Raw genomic sequence first — 7,855 nt, 5'->3', positions numbered from 1 at the left:
AAAAAAAAACACTTAAGTAGCCATATCGTATCGATACGGTACGATACGGTTCGATACTATACGATACCTTTGATACGTACCGATACTCTCGGGAATTTTCAGATTTTTAAAAGTTCGTATCGTAGAGTATCGTACGTATCGGTACCGATATGGTACGGTACGATATGTACGATACACAAAAAGTGGCTCAAAATTCCCCGTAGCGTATCGGTATGTATTGTGCCGATGCCTACCGATACGGATATGTATCGGCCGATACGGCACGATACGCACCAATACTTAAAACCATGGGCTCAAGGATGGCGGAGGTGCAAATACAAATACAAAACGAGCGATAAGACCAAAGGTAGGAAATGTCAATCGATAACACATGTGAAATCAGATAGAGTGCGTGTGCTACTATGATTGAAAACCTGTCGTGGTTCGTCAATACAGAGGTAATGCCCAAACTGTGTGATGCCAAAAATTTGAGTTTCTAGCCGCGTGGCTGTCAACCTGAGAATTACAGCAACAAGGTAATGATTATCCTTCTTGGCAGTCGTGTATGACTATGGACCTTATGATTCTCTATGTTTTGGTGCCGATAGTCTGTATTGGTAGTTGTGCAAGACTATGGACCTTGGGATTCTCTGTAGGGGTGATTGTCCTCGCACAGCAGTGCTCAGCTGGGATCAACAATGGTGCTCGATTGTGATCCTAAGGACTCAAAAAGTTGGTGCGGATAGTCCGTATTGGCAGTCGTGCAAGACTATGAACCTTGGGATTCTCTACAGGGGATGATCATCCTCGCACAACGGTGCTCAGTTGGGATTAACAACGGTGCTCGGTTATGATCCTAAGGATTCTCACGAAATTGGTGCCAACGATGTGTTTGGTTGTGCACCTGCATTTGAATTAGCAAAGGAAAACTTGGGAGATTCTAGATCTCAAATACCTGAATAAGGACATGAAGCTTAGCAAAGTTAGCAACAAACAACTGCATTGAATTTAAGAGATTGCAATTGTGTTCGAGATGCCATCACATGCCGAATCCACGAGAGGTCTAGATCCGAAAGCCAAGGGGCTTGGAAAGAGCACCATTGTATGAAGGTTAGTGGTTAGTAAAAATACACAAAGCCCATATGTTCATGAAGGAGAATGTTGCTAATAGATTGATCATCATAAAGGACAAAGTCTTTTCATTGAAAGGAAAAAAAAATGGCGCCACAACCACTACAAGTTTTGAAAAGCAGAAAGGTGGGGAACGACTCCTCAGTAAACGCTGCCCAGACCAAAAGATCTTCAATTTAACAACCTTAACCTAGGCGAGCCAAATGGTTCCATGAAGCTGCAATGGAATTCACCAGACCTTCTGTTAAAGCCTCTGTGATAGGCGCGGTACCCACATCCCCTAGAGCACCCTGAGGTAAACCGAGTTGATGCATGAAGAGAGCCGGTATGTAGAAGGAGGTATGGGATATGCCTAACAACCTGACATAGTCATAGCCAGAAGTGTGTAAAATAGGGTTCCGAACTAACCACCAATGGACTTCCCACCTGATGCTCCACTCCGTGAGGGCTCCCAGTTGCTCAGGCCAATTTGTTGCATCGTGGTAGTTAAAGGTCTGAATTCACTTGAAATACTAAAACGGTTCTAAATGAGTTGTAACCAAAGGTTGGACCAATTGAAGGCGCTCGACTAACCATACCTGGAGGAGGGCGAAGCACCCATTAAAGTCACTAGTGCGAAAATTTCGGCGACCTAACATAATATCAAGTCCTCTCAATGTCTCTGCCAAAATAGTAGGGATAATGTCGCAACCATGTCTCAACTGCCGGATGACGTTGATGATAATGGGTAAGCCTCCACACTTGGGGGAATGCAACAGATAACTAGCGATCATGCAGAAAAAGAAAGTATTCCTTCGATGCACCCTAAAGCTTTCAGTATTTGATCGAAGTGGGGCAAACTCTTGTATAATAGCATAAAGATTGATTCGGTCACTTGACATGAATCGCCTTGTCTCTTTAGCACTCCAATCAAAAAATTCTCCAATTTCTACCAAGCTAATGGGTTACAATGTTGGGCAAAAAACATCTCCCCGATGATTGTAAACAAGACAAGCTCGAAATTCTTCCGGAGTAGGGCAAATTTCCACAGTTACTAATCGAAAAACATGAAGTTCTCGGATTTAGAAACGAGATGCCTCATGTATCAAAGCACGACATGGACTGATGCGCTGGAGCTAAAAGAGTGCAAAAAGGTGCACTTCTTCAAGGACTTCAGGGTCGTCATCCCTCATTGCTACCATCCATCGGCGGAAAGCAACATCCATGATAATAATGGGAGCGACAAAACACAACTCGGATTTCCTGGGTACATCATAAAATGTAAGTTAAGGAAAGGACCAACTTACAGGAAAATATCATATGACACATTCACCAAAAGTATACTAATTTTTTTTTTTGCTTATCATTTGCAAAAGCTAAGAACCCTTTGAGCCAATTTAGAAAATGTAAGATTGGTCTCTCAGATAACCGTGATCATGTTTGGGCCAAAACCCTAAACTAAAACAGATGTTAAGACACACATACCGAAGGAAACTAACCCGATGGTTCTTCCATAGGTAGAGTAAGGATATTACTTTGGATAGCGACCTCATGAGAGGGATCACGTTAACTAAAGAAAAAGTTAAGCTAAAAGAGGTGCTATTGAAAACTCTTGGGAACTGTCGAATATGAGAGCAGTAGATGGAGTCTTCGAGCTAGATCAAGACAATTATTTGCAAGGATAACGAGTTCACAGGAGAAATCACATCAATCAAAATAGTGATTTTGAAAAAAGGACTAAAGATGAAAACTCTTTGGAATCCGTCGAATTTGAGAGACAGTGGAAAGAGTTCTTAGTCAGACTCGATCACCTCCTGATGATAAGAGTAGCGAGAACCCATTTGTCTAAAAGGGGAAAGGGATAGATAAAAATGGAAAATTAGGTCCAACCTGCTATGAGGTGTGGCGGAAATTGACCAAGCTCGATTTTGATTTTCAAGTTGCCTACGTATCCTAAAAATTTAGGAATCAAGTCGAGCGTAGTTCATGCCCCAAAGGCAGTGTTCCTTCATTGCATTCCCTTTTTTTTTTTGGAATGCGGAGGCTAAACATAATACTTTTTCAGCTGATCTAAGTTGGTCAGGTACTGCAGGTCTTGACCATCAAGATCTACAAGGCGTATTGCCTTCCCCGGGAGGATTTCCTTCACCGCAAAAGGGCCACTCCAGTTTGGCCTAAACTTGCCCTTTGGGTCATGAATGGGTGCTCTCTACTCCTTTTAAACCAAATCTCCAACTTTCAAGGAACGTGGGTGGACTTTTTTGTTGAAAGCCCTTGCAACTCACAGTTGATACTTCTTCATGTTGTCCATTGCCTTCATCCTTTTTTCATCAATGAGGTTTAACTCCTCGTACCTCGACTTGAGCCAATCCACTTCTGGAATCTGAATCTCCATGAGGATTCTAAGAGAGTGGACCTCTAGCTCAACCAGGAGGACTGCTTCCATCCCATATAGTAAAGAGTACGGAGTTGCCCCAGTTGGAGTTCTAATAGAAGTCCGATAAGCCCATAAGGCATAAGGTAATTTGTCGGCCCAATCATTGTTCCTATCAGCCATCTTCTGGAGTATGACCTTCATGTTTTTGTTTGCCGCTTCAACCACTCCATTGGTTTGAGGGCGATAAGGAGAAGACCTGTGCCTTGCAATCCTGAATTGGTGACACAACTCCTGTGTCTTGCCCCTAAAATGTTGACCTTGATCAGAAATCACCTCATGGGGCATCCCATGTCGGCAAATGATACGTTCTTGCAAAAATTTGGCTACCTTTGGCACTGTGAGTTTTGCGTATGACTGAGCCTATACCCATTTGGTGACGTAATCAATAGCTACCAACACAAACTCGTGCCCGTTAGAAGCTTTGGGGTTAATTTTTCCGATCACATCGATACCCCAGGTGGAAAAAGGCCACGGAGAACTCAACGTGTGCAATTCTTTTGGGGGCACATGGATGAGGTTGGCAAAAATCTGACATTTATGGTAGTTCTTCACAAATTCTGTGCAATCGGCTTCTAGTGTATTCCAAAAATACCCTAAGTGGAAAATTTTCTTAGCCAACATACGGGCATTTATGTGAGGGCCACAGATTCCATGATGTACTTGCTCCAAGATTGTCTGTGCTTAATCTTCATCCACGTACACCAGTTGTATACCATCAAAAGATCGCTTGTATAAAATATCTTCGTGTAATATGAACTGGGTGGCATAACTCCTTAAGAACCTTCTATCTCCTTGGGTAGCATCTGCAGGGTACTTCCCCTCTCTAATAAAATCCACAATATGGGCAAACCAAGGCCTACCATCTACTGTCAGGGCATTAAAGAAGCCTTGATGTGAAGGATGATCTCTCCGATCTATAATGAATGGTTGTATTTGCTCATCCGGACCAAAATCAACCATCGATGCAAAAGTAGCCAAAGCATCGGCAAACCTGTTATTGTCCCTCTGGAAATAGTCAAAAATAATTTCTGTGAACTGCTTCATTAGAGACTCTACACACCCTTGGTATGGTTTTAACTTTTCCTCCTTTGTTTTCCACTTACCTTGGACTTGGCATATGACAATCGACGAATCTCTGTATACTTCTAATCTTTTGACCCCAATAGAGATGGTTGCTTTCAATCCCATGAGGCAAGCTTCATACTCGGCCATGTTGTTGGTGTACTCAAAGTCCAACCTATATGCCATGGGCATGTTCAACCCTTCAGGAGTTATAAGTAGAACTCTAGCTCTGCAACCTTTGTGATTGGCGGCTCCATCAAAGAACATTTGCCAAATGCGAACCTCATTTTCAACCTCAATAGAAACTACATCTTCATCTGGAAATATGTCATTCAAAGGCCTCGTATCAACAACTGGATGTGCGGATAGGTGTTCAGCGATGACACTACCCTTGATGGACTTCTGGGTGACATACACAATGTTGAACTTCGCTAAGAGCAATAACCAATGTGCTAATCTCCCCGTTAATGAGGGTTTCTCAAAAAGATACTTGATGGGATCCATTCTGGATACCAAAAATACTGAATAGGTCAACATGTAATGTCTCAACCTCCTTGATGCCCAAACCAAAGCTGCACAAGTCTTCTCTAGGGTTGTGTACCTTTTCTCATAGCCTGTGAACTTCTTATTAAGGTAATAAATTGCTTGCTCTGTATGCCCATCTGGACCATGCTGAGCCACCATCGATCCGATGGAGGTTTCTAATACAGAGAGATACAACAACAATGGCCTTCCTGGAGTAGGGGGAATGAGGATTGGTGGGTTTACTAGGTAGCTCTTGATGCGATCAAAAGCCAATTGGCATTGAGGATTCCACCTCTTAGGTTGATCCTTTTTCAGTAATTTGAAGATCAGTTCACATATGGCTGTCAGTTGAGAAATGAACCGACTAATGTATTGGACCCTTCCTAAAAACCCTCGAATTTCCTTCTCTGTTTGAGGAGGTGACATTTCTGTTATAGCTTTAATTTTGGATGGGTCAATCTCAATGCCTCTGTCACTTACCATGAACCCCAAAAGCATACCACCTGTCACCCCAAATACACATTTTTGTGGGTTCAGTCTCAGTTTGAACTCCTTGATCCTCTCAAAGAAAACCCTCAAAGCCTTAAAGTGCCCTTCTCGATTAATTGACTTGACAATCATGTCATCTACATACACCTCCACTTCTTTGTGTATCAAATCATGCAAGATAGTGGTGGCGGCCCTTTGGTAGGTAGCACTAGCATTCTTCAAACCAAAAGGCATCACCCTGTATTTATAAGTTCCCCAATCCGTAGTGAAAAAAGTCTTGTCTTTATCTTTAGGATTCATTTGGATCTGATTGTAACCAGAAAACCCATCCATGAATGATAGAAGCGCATGCACCGCAGTATTATCCACTAAAACAATCATGTCATCTATATACACCTCCATTTCTTTGTGTATCAAATCATGCAAGATAGTGGTGGCGGCCCTTTGGTAGGTAGCACCGGCATTCTTCAAACCAAAAGGCATCACCCTGTATCTATAAGTGCCCTAATCCGTAGTGAAAAAAGTCTTGTCTTTATCTTTGGGATTCATTTGGATCTGATTGTAACAAAAAAACCCATCCATGAATGATAGAAGCGCATGCCCCGCAGTATTATCCACTACAAGATCGATGTGGGGTAAGGAAAAATTATCTTTGGGGCTCGCCCTATTAATGTCCTTATAATCCACACATATCTTGATCCGACCATCCTTCTTTGGTACAACTACGACATTTGCCAACCATTCAGTATACCTTGTCACCTCAATGAAGCCTACACTGAGTTGCTTGGCAATCTCCTCTTTTACCATCAAAGCCCAATCCGGACGTATGCGTCGAATCTTTTGTTGGAACGGCTTTGCATTAGAGAAAAAAGGGAGATCATGTTGAACTATGCTAGCATCAATACCGGGCATATCGGCGTATGACCAAGCAAACACCTCCTCAAATTCTTTTAAGAGCTCTATTAATTGGGTTGTCTCTTGCTTATCAAGGGCCATGCCAAGTCTAACCTCCCGGGGATCATGTTCTAACCCCAAATTTATCAGCCTGAAATCCTCACGGATAGGTTTGGCCTTCTTTTCCTTTAAAGCTTTTAATGATTTGAGAAATTCAGGCGATGGGTCATCGCAACATTCATTATTAGGAGATGGAGGGGATAGGGAAGAGGAAGAAGCAATATACTCGGAAGAATTCATTTCATTAATAACTGGGACAATTACATCAGACTTAGGTCCGACCGGAACTGACACTGCATAAGTGGAAATACCTTCTCCGACATGGAGAGAAACAGAAGGGGAAACAACTAGTGGACTGCCTACAAATTTAAAGGACTTAGGCCTACAAATTTAAAGGACTTAGGCCCAGACATGGCCGACTCTTCAGGTACAAATTTCAGCTCCTCAGGGTAAACAAACTCATCCAAATAGCTCCAGTTAGGAATGACACCCTCAGCACGATGAATCAACAAGTGGGGTGAAGGCGTCTCAGATTCATTGGTCCCACCAATCATCATAATCTCCTCATCGAAGAGACCGCTAACATCTAGGTCTTCCTCTGTGTGTCCCTGTTGGACCTGTTCAAACTGCTTTAGTGAGTAATGTTCTAACTCTGCCCAATCAATAGCGCAATCAAAGTCTCAAAGCCTAGTAGCCTCTCCCCTGAAAACACATCTAACCATGGTTTTGGGAATCCGCAATAGAAGAAATCCTTCCCTTCTTTGACGAAATAACCATTCAGAGTTTTGAAATAGGGAGTCACATTGACGGTCTTAGATCCATCTTCCATGTTGTTCCACTTCAAAACCTTGACTAGCCCAGCCTTGATGGTCTTGTTCTGCTGATAACCTGCCTCTGTTGCCTTTCCCTCGGAAATTTCCCCGTTGCTAAGCATATGGATCAAATTCTTCCCCTCATTCTTGTATTTCAACCCTTCATATCTCTTCAAATTTTTGTCATATTTTTGCTTGTTAGCTGCTATCTTTTGTTGGTCCTCCTCTGTCATAACATAACCAAGGCCAAAGCGTTGTGTGTTCACATTCAGAGACAAAATATCTGGGTCACCCTGTTGTAGCACCCCTAGGCCCATGCCTGGAAAATACTTCATTTTAAGAAGCATGTTGGTTACTCCGGGATTGGTGATGTTAAACTCTGTCAAAGCAAATCTCTCTTTCGATGAACTAGGCTCCAAAGTTGCATTGATACTGCCCAACTCAAAACCTCCCAAACGAACTTCAGATGTCTCACCATTGTTATTTT

The sequence above is a fragment of the Macadamia integrifolia genome, chromosome 9 (assembly GCF_013358625.1).
Source record: "Macadamia integrifolia cultivar HAES 741 chromosome 9, SCU_Mint_v3, whole genome shotgun sequence".
Taxonomy (NCBI): domain Eukaryota; kingdom Viridiplantae; phylum Streptophyta; class Magnoliopsida; order Proteales; family Proteaceae; genus Macadamia; species Macadamia integrifolia.
This window is presented reverse-complemented; position numbering follows the sequence as displayed.